We start from the raw sequence: 16,722 nt of genomic DNA on the forward strand, positions 1-16,722 counted from the left end.
TGAACCAGCAGCGGCAACAAGATAAAGTCAAATAGTTACAACAGCATCATGACAGGACGGCCTCAGTCACTCAGTCACTAGTCCTCCGCTTTTCCTTGCAGTTTCTACAGAGACAGGCAGCCAGCCAGCCAGACATAAGGGAAAAAGGTAAAAGCCAGACAGTCCGCCAGTCAGTGAGTCAGTCAGTCAGTCATTCAGTCCTTCAGTCTCTCACTCACTCACTCATTCCATCAGGTTAAACCTGGGTCCGAGCTTCAGAGTCAGCGTCCAAGGCATCCAGGACAGCAAGTCAGCCTTTGTGGCAAAGCAAACAGGAGCGTTGAGCTTGGCAAAAGGTGGCCAGACGGTGAGTAAAAGGGAAAAAGGTGCTTGGGAGTTACGCTTTTAGTTCAAACTACAACAACAAGTGCTCTAAACTATACTACACCGACTTTGTGGCATTGAGAACGTAGTCTAAACCAACAAAAAACACAACAACAAAAAAAAAACAGAGTTAAGAAATCCCACAAAAAACCTTTTGTTTTACAGATACCCTGTAGTCGAGTTAATATAATACCTAAAATAAATAGAATTTCAAGAAATTATATATAATATTAATTATTATTAAATTAATAAAACAAATTAAATATTTTTTTAGTATTTTCTTAACCTGCGGTTTAATTTAACAGGAGGTTTATTTCATTGAACACTATTCTGAGCAGTCATAAAAAATTTAATTTTCAATAAAATGTAAAAATAATTCTTGAAAAAACATTTTTTTTTTTTTTTAATGGCCAATAAATAATTTTATAAAATAAATAAATCAATTTCCCGGTATTTTTTTAGCCTGAGGTTAAATTTAACAGGAGGTTCTTTTCATTAAAAACTAATCCCGGAGTAGTCTTACTAAATTAAGATTTTTTAAATTAGTTTTTTCCAAGAATAAAATGAGTTTCAAAATTAAACCTGAGTTTATTTATATTTAACCTGAGGTTAAAAACTACAGAACGTTAATTTTCTACACTAATTGCTACTCTTAAAGATACCTCAAAAATTCAATAAATTTTCTTCCTTTCCTTTTTACCTTTTAAATTATTTAACCCCACAAAAAATGAACTTTAATCATGGCTTAACCCCAGGTTAAGTTTAACAGTTAGTCCATCAGTTTTTCGAACTAAGCCGCATACCCCTTAAAAAACTGGAGGAAAAAATATTGCAAGTACAGTTTCCCTCAGGTATTTTTGCATTTGATTTTCAAGTTCTGTCTCGTCGTGGACTGTGGACTCTTGTGGTGAGCCGGGGGGGAGGGGGGAAAGGAGGTGGGTGGAAAAAGCAAGGATGGATTGGGAAGCGGATGCCAGTTGTCCGAACTCTGAGGCCAAGGTGCAGTATTGCCTTGACAGCCCATCAACTTGCATTTCCCGCTCCTCCCCGGCAGCACCTCTGTGCAACCCCATATCACTGTATTTTTTGTTTTTTTTTTACCCCCTCAACCTCTACTGCTCCCCTCGCCACCCGCTGTCTTCTCTAGTTTGATGATGCCTTGGCTTGGCACACAAAATTGCATTTCGCTCAAGGTGTGACCAGGTCCGAGTGCAATGCGAAGTCCCCTGCCAAGCATTTATAAATCGTGTGACAAGCATGCTTGCACTGGGAGAAAAAATTGATTAAAATAAGCAATTTTTTAATATATTTTGATTATAATATATTTTTTTTTATTAAGAATATAATTTATAAATCCTGAAAAAGGGAAAAATTCTTTGAAATTAAATATAAATTTTTTAACTAAAAATAAATTTGAAAAGGTTCTTCTGAGTTTTATTTTTATTTTTATGTACAAGTTTTTTATATTAAATTGAATTAAAATATATTCTGCTTATATTATTAGCATTGTTAAAACTCTTAAAAAAGTGTCCAGAATAAAACTACACAATTTTACATTATTTAAAAACATATTTCGAATAAATTTTGAAACTTAAAATAAATCATAGCATACTTTTAGACTCCATTTTAAAGAGTTCTAAAAACTCTAGGAAAATTTTGAACAATCTAGCATATTATTTTCTTTAAAAAACTTTTCTTACGATTTTTTAAATATATTAAATTTGCCATACTTAAATTTAATTATAATATATATATTTTTTTATATAAATTTAAATTCAATTTAAAGTTTATTATTCTTAAAAAAATGTTTTTCATTGGTTTTCATGCTCTTCAAAATGAAATTACAAATTTATTTGTAAGCATTAAAAATCGCTTAACATGTATTATTTAAATTTTTTTTAATTAAATTACAAAATTACAATATTTTTCCACCGTGTAAAGTGTATAAAGAGTGATGAGATTCTGCGGGAAAGACCAACGTCCATTGCCATAAAACTTAAACAAGTTATTTATGCACACGCGTTGCGTGCTTGAAGCTCGTTTTCAATTGCAGCTGCTGGGAAATGTTTAAGGGAGGTGGTTGGCGTTGGTGGGCTGGAAAAACTGACGGGGGGGGGGCAAAAAGGGAGAGACTGCAATAAAAGGGGCCGCCGCCGCCGCTGCAAGGTGCATGAAAAGTGGGTGGAAAAGCGGCAAACTGCATGGGGCCTTAAGTTATCAACATGGAATGCAATTTTCCAAACTGTCTATTTTCTATGCAAATTCGCTTGCATTTCACAACGCGCTGCGCTTTGCGCTTTTCCTCTATATCTTTCCCATCCCCGCCCACGCCCAGCCCCACATGATTTTTTTTAACAAATGCTAGCATAAATTTAGCAGTAAATAATTGGGAATTTTTTAGTTTAAAAATTAAATATGTATATCAATATTTTGACTTGATTTTTCGAATTTAAAAAAATAAAATAATAAAATATAATTACTAATATAATTATTTAATTTTTAAAATTAAATTTTTATGGTCAAAAACATTTGGAAAATATTTTTTTAAATGACATATAATTCTTGGGTGTTTATTTTTTATAATTGAATTAAAATAAACCTTGATATTTATTTATTCGATTTTTTTTAAGAAGAAAATGTTCCCTAAAATAAAACATTCTTAAAAATTTAACACTTAAATAATCAATATACTTTAAAAATAAATTTCAATTCATTTTAATAACCTTTAATTATATCTTAAACAAAACTAAACAACAATAAAGCTTAAGAAAATTTATATTTTATACATTAATTTCTTAAAAATCATAAAAAAAAGAGTAAAAAAAAATTAATAAACTTTAAATAATATTTTAAACAATTTTAAACAACAATAAACCATATAATTTGTTAGAAAACTTAAAATTTTATACATTATCTTTTTGAATATCCTTAAAAACGGGTAAAAAAATTGTAATAACCTTTAAATAATATTTAAAAAAAATTAAACATAAAAAATTTATATTAATTACTAGAAAAATTAAAATTTTCTACATTAACTATTTAAAAATCATAAAGAAAATGGGATAAAATCTCTATCAAACCTATTATTTTGACCTTTGCTGTATTGGGGGGGCTTTGGGGGATTCACGGGGTGCAGGCAGGCCATATCAGCCATATCAGAGGGCCGAGTGCGAAGAAGAAGAAGTAGTGAAAATAAAAAAATAAAGTTAAAAATAGTAAAAAAAAAAAATGAACGTAAAGAAGAAAAAGCGTCGCACAAACATGCAAATGAAATGTGTTGCATAGTTTAGGGCGCACGGGCACACACACACACACTTATCAACAGCATCCTGGTCGTCTGTGTGTGTGTGTGTGTGTGCCATATTAACTTGATATATATTTAGCTAGCAAATATAATGCTTACGACACATTTTTTTGTGTATTTTTATTGCCTGCAAGATGCGACAGAAAATACCTAAAAGGTAATTGGAAAACGTAAATATATACATATATACGTAACAATAATATTTCATTACCTTTGAAGTATTTGCATTTCTAGTTTAGTTTTCCCTAATTTTTCCCCAATTTTCCCTTGAATTTCCTTCCTCTTAAAGCCCCATTCACTGGGCTAATCAGTGAGCTCTCTTGGCGGCCAGTCTCTGTGTCTCTGTTGTGATGTTGCCTCATTGATGGATGCCAAAAGGCACTTGTAGCCCCTAACCCCTAACCCCTAACCCTTTGGGCTGTATTAGCACTAGCACCCCCTCCCCGCCCCCCTTTTTCCGGTAGCTGCCACAAAATCAAGCCACATTGATGGGGAAAACGCGTCAACGGCATTGAAAAACCAAATGAGCGGCGCTTTTGAGCGTTGCTCTTTCGATTAACGCGAGGTTTCGAGGTTTTTCGGGGCTGTGTGTGGGTGGTCCAAGGTCGCTGCTTGGGGACTAAGGGGGGGGTGGCTTCACGCTACACTCGACGATCTGTTCGATTGATGGAGGGTCGAAGTTGAAAGCCGCTGAACTGAACGAATAACAAGCCCCTCTAGTCAAGCCAGGGAGGCGTGACAACGCGTGACTCACGCTAGTTTTGGGCTATACACTCGAAAAAAATATCGGGAAAAATGGAAAATTTAATTGACTTGAAATTTGATAAGTAAAATTAGATTAAATTAATATTTTATTTTATTTTCTATATTATATTTATATTATTTTTATTCATATTTTATTATTTATTTTATATTTTAATTACTTTTTTTTTACTTCTCTCACTTTCCCCTTTATTTTTTCATTAAACCAAAATCCCAGTTTTTGAGTATTGTTGATGCTCGGTTTACTTTTGCCATGATTTTCCGCTCGATAAATGCCAAACGTTTTTTTTGCCAGTGTGATTTTGGCTCAATTACACCGTCGAGATAAGGATTGAAGGTGTTAGGTTGGCTGCCAACACGCTCGCATCAAGCTTAGAATGGGAGCAGGAAGAGAGAGGCAGGGGAGAGCAGGAAGAGAGAGGCAGGGGAGAGCAGGAAGAGAGAGGCAAGGGGGAGCAGAGAGAGAGAGAGGCAAGGGGAAGCTGGAGAGCAGGATCTGGAGCAGAAGTAGCTGCGAATCCCTTCTGACATTGACAAATAGTGTGCGAACTACAATGCAGGCGTGCACACACACGCACAAACATGCACGCGCACGCAAGCCGTGGCAAAATGTGTTGCATACTTGCGGGCGCAAATTATTGCCAGCAGGCAGCTGCAGCTGAGACTTCTCTTCCCCTCCCCTCCTCATTGCAGCTGCTGCAGCTCCTGTTTCTGCTACTGCTCCCTCTCCTTATCCCCTCCTGCTCACTCTCCTGCTCCCACTCCTGTTGCTGTTCCCGCTCCTCGCCAGTTTGCTAATTAACAAAGCACTTTACAGCTGTCCGTAGCGTTAGAGGGGTTGTGCACCGAGAGAAACAAATTTTAATTGGTAATTTTAATTCTCATAAAATATATTTAGAGAAATATTTATCAAATATTTTGTTTCCCAAAATTGTAAGCTTATTTAAAAGCATTTAAAATGTTATTAAAATTATGAAATAATAATAATAAATTCAGTTAAAATTGGATTTTTGGGAGAGAAAATGTTTAAATGGTTAATTCTTATAAAAAAAAAATTATAGAAAAATATTTTGTTATATAGTTCTGATATTTTCCAAAATTATTAGACATTTTAAAACCCTGAAAAATGTGTTAAAAAGTATAAAATAAGCTAACAAATTCACAAAAAATATAAATTTTAAGGATTTCTTTTATAGATAGTTTATTACATTTAAAATCTTTTCATCTAAAAATTATTAAAAAATATTAAAATTTTTCAATAATATATTTTCCAAGCTCACTTTTAATTCTGATAATGTTAAACCATAAATTTTTTCTAATCTCCAACCAATTTTTTGATATATTTTCTTCAGTGTAGCCACGCCTTTCACCTTGCATCTTCCACCTGGCCCCAAAAACAACAGAGGAGCAGACAAAGCCTTTAGGACCATCATCACAGTGCGAGAGCTTAGCCCATTTCTTGGCGCCTGGGCTCCCCCCGCCCCCCTCATTTATGCCCGACCCCTCCTTTGCATTAATTAAATTTTATAACGCCGCCGCTGCAGCTGGTTGTGTTTGGTGTGTGTGTGTGTGTGTGTGTGTGTGTGTGTGTGTGTGTGTGTGTGTGTGTGTGTGTGGAGGGGGTGTGGGTATGGGTGTGTGAGGAAACACGTGACGCAGCAGAAGGCGTTGCATAATTTGACGGGGCCTTTGGCAACGGCGACAACGTTTAGAATTTGTCACCAAGTGTTCCGCTGCGACTTCGGTGGGGTACATTTAAATATATACATATATTTATAAATATATTTAACTATTATATAATTTTTAATATATTTATTTGATTTAAATTTGACTTTTAGGGTTTTTTAAATGGTTAATAAACATTTTTTTATAGTTTAATTTGTTTTTATATTAAAACAAAATAATTTGGAATAATTTTTTAAGGAAAATATATCCTTAGGCATTTTTTTTCTATACCTTAGAATCTTTAAATATTTTTTTTATGATTTTTTTAAGGGAATTAATTTTTTAAATTACTGATTTAGAGGTTTTTTATTTAAAAGAAAAGCTTTTTAATTTATTTAATTTATTTAGATACTAAAAAAAAAATTTTTTTTTTTATTTTTTTAAGAAAATATAGCCTTAAACGATTTCTTTTTTAATCTAATTTAATTTTTAATGATTTTTAATACAAATTAATCTTTCTATTATTTTTGTTTTTATAAAAAAATAAAAAAATATATATATATATATCCTCCTTATATTTACCTCTAATTCTCCTTAATTTTATTTAATTTTTTATTATTTTTGTACTAAATAATGTTTTCAAATCAATTTAAAACCCACTAAAGACCCCCAATAATAAACATTTAATTTAAATACCAAGCCAAAGGCTATTTTACAACAAAAACTAAGCACTTGCAAATTTAAAAAAATATATACTTATATATACATCCATTAATAATAACACTAATTAGCTCAAAAGACTTTTGTGGGTTCAAGTTCAATGAAGACGTTTTAACCAGACATTTGCCGCAGGCATTTCAACTCAAGTAAGAAATCTTCACAAAGAAAAATTAATTCTGCAAGTTTTCAGACACATTTGGGCAATTAAAAGGATATAAATTTCACAAAGAAAACAACAAAAGGCGGTCTTCAAATGTGTTTACAATAACTAACTGCCTGCAAAACTTTTCTTATAACTTTTAAGATTAGTTTTTGGGTTTTAATTGCGGTTAAATTATATTACTTTCCCTTTTTAATTAAATCATTTTTCCTCATTTAAGTTAAAAAAAAATGAAAGTTAATTCGATTATTCAGCGGCTAACCAAGCATTTATTTATTTACCATTATCATTATCATCGTTATTTTACGTTCGTCCCTCACTTTTATTCGCTGTCAATTAATTGAGCCCAAGGACTCGGGGCGTTTTGTGTGTCTCCTTGAAAGAAATTAAAAACACGACGACGACGTGGGGGGAGAGTGGAAAACGGAAGCAGATGCCGTGCAATTGGAATGAAAATTTAACAATTTTGCAACTCTAATCTGCGCGGCAATAAAATGAAAATGCTGCAAAAGGAGGAAAACTTTGCCACGCGAACGTACGATGGCGTCAAGAGGAAGTGTATGCTAAGGGATACGACTGGCAAGTACCCATTATTAAATATTAAATATTATTATTAGAAATATTTATTTAATTAAGGTATTTATTAAATTTTTGTATTTATTTATTGATTTATTTATATTTTAATTAATTAATTTACTTTTTTGTTTAATTTTTTTGTATTTGTTTATTTATTTATTTTTTTGTATTTATTTTTTCTATTTTTTAATTTATATGTATTTATTTATATTTTTTTTTGTAGTTTTGTATTTATTCATTGATTTATTTATTNTTTAATTTATGTATTTATTTATTTATTTTTTATTTTTGAATTTATTTATTTTTTATTCTTGTATTTTTTAATTTATTAAGTTTTTATTTAGGTATTTATTTTTATAATTTTTAATACGTTTTTAAAATTCGTTATATTTTTTTAAAATTTCTTATAATTTTATTTTTATAATTTTTTATAATTTTTTATTATTTGTTTTATAATTTTTTATAATTTTTTTATAATTTTTTTATAATTTTTTATACCTTTTTAAAATTTGTTATAATTTTTTAAGAATTTTTATAATTTCTTCATAATATTTTAAGAATTTTTATAAGATTTTATTTTTTATTTTATTTTTTTTCTTTATTTATTCATTCATTTTTTAAATCCCTTATTTATTTATTTAATTTTTATATATATTTTATTTTTACCTGTTTTACCTGAACCCCAATCTACCCTTCTTCACAACATACCCCTCAAAGATGGCCAAAAAAAATCCGTGGAAAAGCGTCACGAAGATGCGCAGACAGCAAAAGCGGAAAGTGTTTATATATAAGTATATATGAGTGCAAGTGTAAGAGTCTTCGTGTGTGTGTGTGTGTGCGCTGACTGTTATTGTTGTTAGCCTCCATTGTTGCTAACTGGCGCTGCTGCGTTTATTTAGAAAGTTATTTCTCTCGCTCAGCGAAGGCAACAAAAAGTAACTAAAAATAAGCTCAGCCAAAATAAAAACATTGTTGCACATGCTCCACTCAGCCGGCAGCACCCAAAAATAAAAAAAATGTAAAAAAAACGGCACCCAAAAAAAAAATAAATATAAAACAAAAACTAAAACAAGCTGGCAACAATGTTGGCTGTTATTCAAGCTGAAAGCAGTGCGAAAAAGGGGCGTGTGGCGAGTGTGGGAAAATATGGGAGGCAGTGGGCGGGGGGTGGTTGGCCGAATTTTGGGGGAATCCCCCAAGTTAAATCCACGCCTCATTAGCTCAAGGGATTGCCATGGATATGCTAAAAGGTTTTTATTATTATTTTATACACTAGCTATGCCTTTCTCTTTCTGGCTGATAATTATTTATGGAATTTATTTCATTTATTTTTACTTTTTTGAAATTTTAAGTTAGTTGGTTTTTAAAAATCATGAAATAAATATAAATTAAAACTAAAAAACGGCAATAAATCATAGAAAATTGTGGGTTTATTTTAAATGCTTATTTAAACCTTAGATAAATTTAGAAATTAAATTAAATTACAATAATTGTAATACCTAAACTAATTAAATGTTTTTATTTTTTCTTATTTAATTAGAAATTTTAATTCAATTTAAATTAAATAACTCCAAAATGTCAACAGGAATTATTATTATTGAAAATATTTTGATTTAAAATAAATTAAATTTTCTAATTAAAAATTAAATTAATTTAGGTGATTACAATTATTGAAAAATGATTAATTATTATTTTTTAATTTTTCCAGTAAAAAAAACTTATTTTAAATAATAATAATAAATTATTAATAAATTATTAAATTAAAATAATCAATTCATAATTAATAAATTATTAAAATTAAAATTAAAATATTTTTCGATTTTATAATTTCTTTCCTAAATTAAAAACCTGCCATAAGTTCACTATAAAATCAATAAAATAATATTTAAAATTCATTTTTTTAAATTTAAAAATTTATCGTTTATATATTCCTTAATTTCTTTCCCCCATAAATTATTATCAATAATTTTCCAATTCATAAATTCCTTAAAATATATATATTTCTTCTTTTCCAATATTTAAATTTCCAGGTAAACAATGAATTTGTGGAAAATATATATACCATCATTGTCACTGCTGTTCACCTGATGTTTTCCTCAACTCTTGTTTATTTCTACATTATTTTCTAGGATTTGCTCTCTGTTGCCATAGCTGCTGGCCATTATTATTATTATTATTTAGCCATCATTTGGCTGGCAGTCAATTGGGCATTTTTTGTTTATAAACAATACATATAAACGGGGGCACAGCGAAATGAACCAAAACATTTTACCCATGTAGCTCATAAAAATGGCCAAGGAGAAACAGCAGCAGCAGCAGCAGACGAAAGAAATAATAAACACGAATTGCAAATATTTGTAAGCTTTCATCGAAAAATATACACACTATATATGTATATGTAGAGAGAAAAGGTGTTGATGGAGGCAAACAGAATTAAAAATTGTTTTTACTGGCCTGTATTTTTAGCGTTAAAAATTCACCAAGGTATTATTCGATTTTTATGAAATTTAATCCAATTAAAAACAAGTAATAAAAACGATACTGAGTTCGTTCGACAATTAATTGCAGACTTGAAACCCATTTTGTACAACATTTTCGTATGGGTTTAATCATTTTTTTTTCACCCCCCTCGTACCTCCGTTTGTTTTATTATGCGTAAGAGATTATAATGGCATTAATTACGTATACGCACAGGTGGACACCGAGTAGAACACTCAACGCTGGCCACTTAATTAGTGTATGTGTGTGTTTGCTTGTGTTTAAATGTCTGATGGCATTTGGCAAACATTTTCTTTGTTTGTTTGCTTACTTTTTTATATGCTTTACTTTACTTTTTCCCTCTTGGAACAGCGAGTACTCCTCTAATGTTGCTAAGCGATTTTATGACATACAGATGTTGTTTTTTTAATGTTGCTATAATTAAATTTAGCATTAAATTGGTTTTTATAGTTTTTTAAAGCAAACAAGGCTTTTTTTAGGAAGAACTAATGCAAAAATATAGAAAATTCTTTTAAAAAGTATATTTTTTAAGTGTTTTTTTTTTTATTAAATTCTTAAAAAAAAAATATTTTGAATGTTTAATGTTATTATTATTTTAAATTTCAAAATTAACAAGTTTGTTAAAAATATAAAACCGTAAAATATATATTTTTTTTAATTTTTATTTATCAGTTTCTAAGCTATAAATAAATTTTAAATATAAATGAAAATTAGGAGAAAAATTCCAAACTTTAAAAACCCTATAATATGTTTTCTTAAATTATTATTTATCAGTTTTATTGCTTTAAAAAAATGTTAAAAATAAAAATAAGTAAAGCAAAACAAAGCACTAATTAATAAAATAAAAATAAAAATATTTATTAAATTCCAAAATATAACAAGTTAATTTTAAAAATATAAAAACCCTAAAATATATTTTTTTTAATTTTTATTACTCAGTTTCATGGCTATAAATAAATTTTATATTATATAATATGTATAATAAATATTAATTTAAAAAATATATATAATTTTTATTAAATTCCAAAACCTCACAAGTTTCATTAAAAAGTATAAAAACCCTAAAAAGAGTATACCCTTTGTATAAACAAAACATTTACCTTTCGTAATTTCGGTTGTGTGGTTGTTTAAAACATTTGCCCCCCCGGCAAAAGAGTTTTGATATTTTTGTCAGCCTGACATTTAAATTTGCATAATTAATCAATTAATGCTGCGTTTTAGTATCTCCCATTTACGGCAAAAGAGTGAAATGCGGGGAAATGCGTCTGCGTCACGTGCATAAATTTGGCTCATGTGCTTTTCGTTTTCATTTCTGATTTCAATTTTTAAGCCGCGCACGTGCCTCTACATGGCTATGCCCGATATCTGATCTGAATGCATATATATATACTTTTATAGATATATATACTGTATATACAGGCAGAGAAAAAGTTGACTTTTTTTTTATATTTATTATTTTATTTCATATTTATTTAAAATTATTATTCAAAGGGGAATCTAAAATTAATTTTAATAAAAAATATCGAAATTTAGGAGCCTATTTTTTTAATAAAAATAAGTTTATATTTTTAACTTGCAGAGGAAAAAATTATATATTAATAAAAGCATGTTTTTTGTCTTTAATAAATATTTAAAAAAAAATGTAAAATATATAAAAATATATAAAATAAATATCTAAAATTTATTTTAAGTTAAACATTTTTTAAACTATTTTCTAAATATAAATAAATAAATATTTTTAGCTTGCAGAAAGATAAAAAATATATATTGATAAAAGTATGTTTTTTTTACTTTAATAATTATTAAAAAAATATATAAAATTAGTTAAAATATAAAAAAATAAGTTTTTAAAATTAATTTTAATTTAAACATTTTTTTAACTATTTTCTTAATATTAATAAACCAATATTTTTAACTTGCAGAAAGAAATATAAATATTATTGCAAGTATGTTTGTTTTTAATCTTTAATAAATATTTAAAAATAATTTTAAAATTTAGTTTAAATATATATAATACTCTTTTAATTTAAAAATTGTTTAAACTATTTTTTAAAATTAGAAATCTTAAGATCTCTAGAAATAAATTTCCCCGCTACAATATACTTTCATTACTAATTTTTTTCAGTGTAAAACATGGACCAACATGGACATCCTTGTATATGTAGAGTGATATTTGCACTGGGCACACACACACACTAACACACACACACTCTACACTACACTGCACTAGCTCATACTGAGGGAGGATACGTGGCGGTTAACATTTAATTTGATATTCGCTTTGTTTGGCCAGCGAGCGACATGGACATGTCAATTATTTAATGTTTAACGTTTAGTGCTTTATTGCATTTCAATTTTCCATTTTTCCCATTTTTGGCATTTAACTGTATGCGTTTTTATCGCTGCCCATTCGATATTCACGCAAATTACGTGACGAGCATGGCCAAAAGAGCTTCTAGCATTAAATTGGCATCTAAAATGTGTAATGTTGCGTTTGCAAACAGAGAGAGACATAGCGAATTGATGCGTTTCGATTTTTTAATGCTTTTTGATGTTGCTAAATGCTAAAATACTCTTCAAGATCAAGACACACACACAAGAAACACTGTCCTTTTGAAGCCAAAAATATTTATAAATATATTAAAATGATTATTAAAAGGAATAATACTTAATTTAATAATAATATAATAATAATTATTTTATTTCATGTGTAAAAATTAATAATAAAATGGATTTTAATGGATTTGATTAATAATTAATTGATTATTTATGAGTAAAAGTAATAAATAAAAATAAATAATCATTTTATGAAATATAAACTATTTGAAGTACTTGAATTAAATATATAAAATATTTATAAAAATCGTACATTTAAATTTTTAATTATAAAATTTCCGAAAAATCATTTAAAAATATTTAAAAAATTTATAAAACCTATCATGTTCTTGAATTAATTATATAAAATATTTATAAAAATCTTATAATTAAATTTTTAATTACAAAATTTAAGAAAAATCAAAATAATTTTATAAAATTAATAAAACCTTAGATAATAATTCTAAAATTGCTTAAATTTTTATTATATTTTATTTATTATATTTTTTGTTTTTCTTAAATGTTTGTAATTAATTTTTAAAGCTTTTTACCTTCACGAATACTCATTAAAAAATTATAGGCAATTAATACAAAACAAAAAACAATAAATATAGCAAGAGTTTTATGAGCCCATGTTGTTTATTGAACGAATTCATTGTTTATTGACTGTATAATCCATCTATATATAATCCTTTCTAGCACCTAACTACGTATTTAGAAAATATAATAAATATATATTTAAGGTTTTAGGTATTTGAAAAATTAAATAAAATATTTTTTGTAGCCACTTTTTGTATTTACCTGTTGAAATTGTATTTGGTTGAGTCATTTTCTAATGGTAATCCCCTCTAGGATTTTCTTTGCCTCTCGATTATGAGCTATTGGGTGATATATATATATATATATATATATATATATATATTTTTGTATATATATAAATATTCAGGCGACATTGAGCTGTCAAAAGTTTTGGTTTTTGGGTACTTCCTCGCCTTTTTTGTGGTGTTTATTTTGGTTGAGAGGGGTTTGTCATTAGACGGCTGCTAATGGAAGCCTCTTTCTACCCCAAAAAAATACAAAAAACAACAAAAAATCCTACTCTAGTTTTTCCATACACACACACACACCCCTTTTGTTTCCATTTGGCTGTCATTTTTCCACCTGCCAGGCTGAATGCATTTGATTTGATATTTTCTGTCATATATTCTCGTGCGTCGTTGGTAGCTGGTTTTGTCACTCGGCCTGTTGTTCTTTCGAATCATTAGTTTGTATCTGTGTATCTCTCTAGATGTATCTGCATCTGTATTTGTATCTTTTTGTCACGTTCGCCTCTCGATTTTCGTGATTTGGTTTTCATTTCTTAGGCTCTCTGTTATTTTCGGCATCTATTTTCGTATGCGAGCACAACAAATTAAATAAATAATATTGTCATTCACTCAATTGCAGTTTAGTCCACCTCTCGTTTTCGTTTCTCTAGAATTTTGTATTTTGTTTTGCATTTTTTTTTTGCCTGAGTTTCTTTCCATAGCATTTAATCCACTTTTTATGGCTTTATTCACATGTGGCCCAAATGTTTCTATTTTTTTGATGTGGTTGAAAAATTGTCAGGCATTTATTTTCTTTTTATAAATAATAATAATAATAATAATAGTAATAATAATAAGGCCAAATATTACAAACTCAAAAATATTTGTTCTATAATTTCTATGAATTTAAGGAACCATAAAATAAAGGATAATTTATCTATTTTTTTTTTAATTTTCATTTATAATTGGCTTAGTTTGGTTTTTAGTTTCTTTTTAGTACCTTTTTAGTTTCTTTTTAGTTCCTTATTAGTTCCTTTATTATAAAGACAAACTACACTTGTTTTGTAGGTAAATTTTTCATAAAAACCAAAGCGAATTTGCCTTAAAAGTTTCACCGCAAAAAATGCCACACAAATGCACTTATAATTCCTAACTGGTTCTAACATTTCAGGCATGAAGTCACGGTGACCGACCATAGGTTAAAAAAAATTGTCTTTTTAACAACTAAGAAAATCTTTATAAATATTAGTTTATTACAATAATTACAATATATTTATTGCTAAACAAAAAAGAAAGCATATTATTGTTTTTAGTTCTAAGAATAATATTTTTTAATGATACCTAAAAAAACCCTATAATTTCCATTTCAAAATTCAATTTAAAATGTATATTAAAACCCCAAATATATCTTTGATCATTATAAACATAATTTTCAGTGATGAAAATGTTTATTCCTAGATGGATTTTCCACCGAAATTAAAAATCCATATAAAATTTATGGCATTATTTTTTTTCCACTCAAATTTGAGAGAATTTTGACCTCGAAAAAAACAAAAAAAAAAACAATTGCAGGCGTTTAAATGCCAAAATGCAAATACAAATGTTTCATGATTTTCAGCATTTCAGTATCTCTCTCACTATTATAATTATTATTATTTTTCAACCCCCCCGTCCCCCCTCCCCACCACTTTTCGCCACATGCAATTCAATTTTAATTTCAATTTTCTGGCTGCCTCATTTGATTTAAATGTTCGCCTTCTGCCGCGGGAATGCAAATGCATTTCCACTTGAATTCAGTGATCTTATCTCAAATTTGCTCAAGATATCCAGCCGCATTCCTTTGGGGTTTCAAGAAAGACCAAAGCAAATTCAGAGGAAAAGTATTTCAAATGTTCGGCGAATTTGGTGACGTGCGGCGAAAACCAAAATAAATATATATATATATATATACTATATATAAAATTCTATTTTAATTCAAGGTCGCGTCATCAGTTTCTTGAGTAGGAAAACTATAGTTCGATCTGAGACGAGCGGGGAAAATTATAAAAAATGGAAAATAAACAAAGGAAAGTGGAGGGTAATCGAGGTAATAAGTATTTATGTTGCATTTGAATTTTTAAATATTTTTTATAAATAATTTAAAACAATATATCCACAAGAATGTGTTTTTTTTTTTTGTTTTCTTTCTGCAACCATTTTTTTATTTTGTTTTTAAGCTTAATTTTATTTATAATAAAAATTTTATTTATAATAATTTTATTTATAATAAAAATTTTATTTATAATAATTTTATTTATAATAAATAATAAATTTTTTCTTGAATTTATAAAAATTTATTTACTTTAAAAATGTTGCGAAAAAAAATTATATTTGAAAAAAAAAGTTTTTAATAACAATTTTTTTTTTTTTAGTATGTATAAAAAATTTAGAAAAAGTTAAATTCAAAAAAAATTACTATTACATTTTTTTAAATTACACTAAAATGATTTCTTAAATTTAAAAAAAAAATAGTTACTTTTTAAAAATTAAAAAAAAACATATTTAAAAATATATATATTTAAAAAAAATGACTATCATCTTAAAAAAAAATTATTCTACAAATATTGTTTTACATTCCAAGAATCACCACGTTCTTCCGACTTTTTAGAATAAAAAAAAGAAGATCCCCCACACCAAAAGGCGCGAATAGATCCCCTTTCAAGCTTCAAGTGAAGAAAACGAAGAAAAAAATAAAATTTTAACAGACAGACAGACTGAAGACGACCCCGGCAAGCGTTAGATTGCTCAATTATTCAATTGAGGACTTGGAGACGGGGAGCCAGCAATTTTGATTATATTTATTAGATGCGGGATTAGCTTCTTGGGCTTTGCCTTTGGCTGCGGCCAATTGGCGTTGAGTATACGCCATGTGTGCCAACATCACATGTGGCCGGCCGGCCGCCGCCGCCTCTGGAGATGGAATTTAAATGTTAAATTTATAAATTTAAAATTTAAAAGTGGAATTTAAATTGAAATTGTAATGTGTTGATTGCTGGTCAATATTTTGTATAGCTTTTTGGTAAGATTCTCTCCATTCCCAGTTCACCTTACCCTAAACCGCCGCCGCCGCCGCCGTCTATGCAAATGTAGCGGAAATACTGAACAAAAAATGCCACTCGACTTGGCCCTGGATCATCTTGCTATATACCTGTCTATATAGAAACGTACGTACGTACGTACGTGCATATATATTGCCGAGACGCTGCTCCTGAATGATCTCTCAAGATACAAAT

At 28.6% G+C, this 16,722-nt stretch overlaps 1 protein-coding gene and 1 long non-coding RNA gene across 2 annotated transcripts in view; one reads left to right on the forward strand and one right to left on the reverse strand.

Annotated features, from left to right (window-relative positions):
- The window catches only part of Proc-R (Proctolin receptor), a 35,025-nt gene that overhangs the window by 16,287 nt on the left and 2,016 nt on the right, over nucleotides 1–16,722 (reverse strand). The gene's annotated exons all lie outside the window — the stretch shown is intronic.
- Nucleotides 42–16,396, forward strand: LOC138929262 (uncharacterized). The gene is made up of 4 exons (XR_011445675.1): nucleotides 42–147; nucleotides 235–346; nucleotides 15,430–15,536; nucleotides 16,098–16,396. It is a non-coding gene; the product is annotated as an uncharacterized lncRNA (long non-coding RNA).

Source organism: Drosophila kikkawai, chromosome X (genome assembly GCF_030179895.1).
Source record: "Drosophila kikkawai strain 14028-0561.14 chromosome X, DkikHiC1v2, whole genome shotgun sequence".
In the NCBI taxonomy this organism is placed as follows: domain Eukaryota; kingdom Metazoa; phylum Arthropoda; class Insecta; order Diptera; family Drosophilidae; genus Drosophila; species Drosophila kikkawai.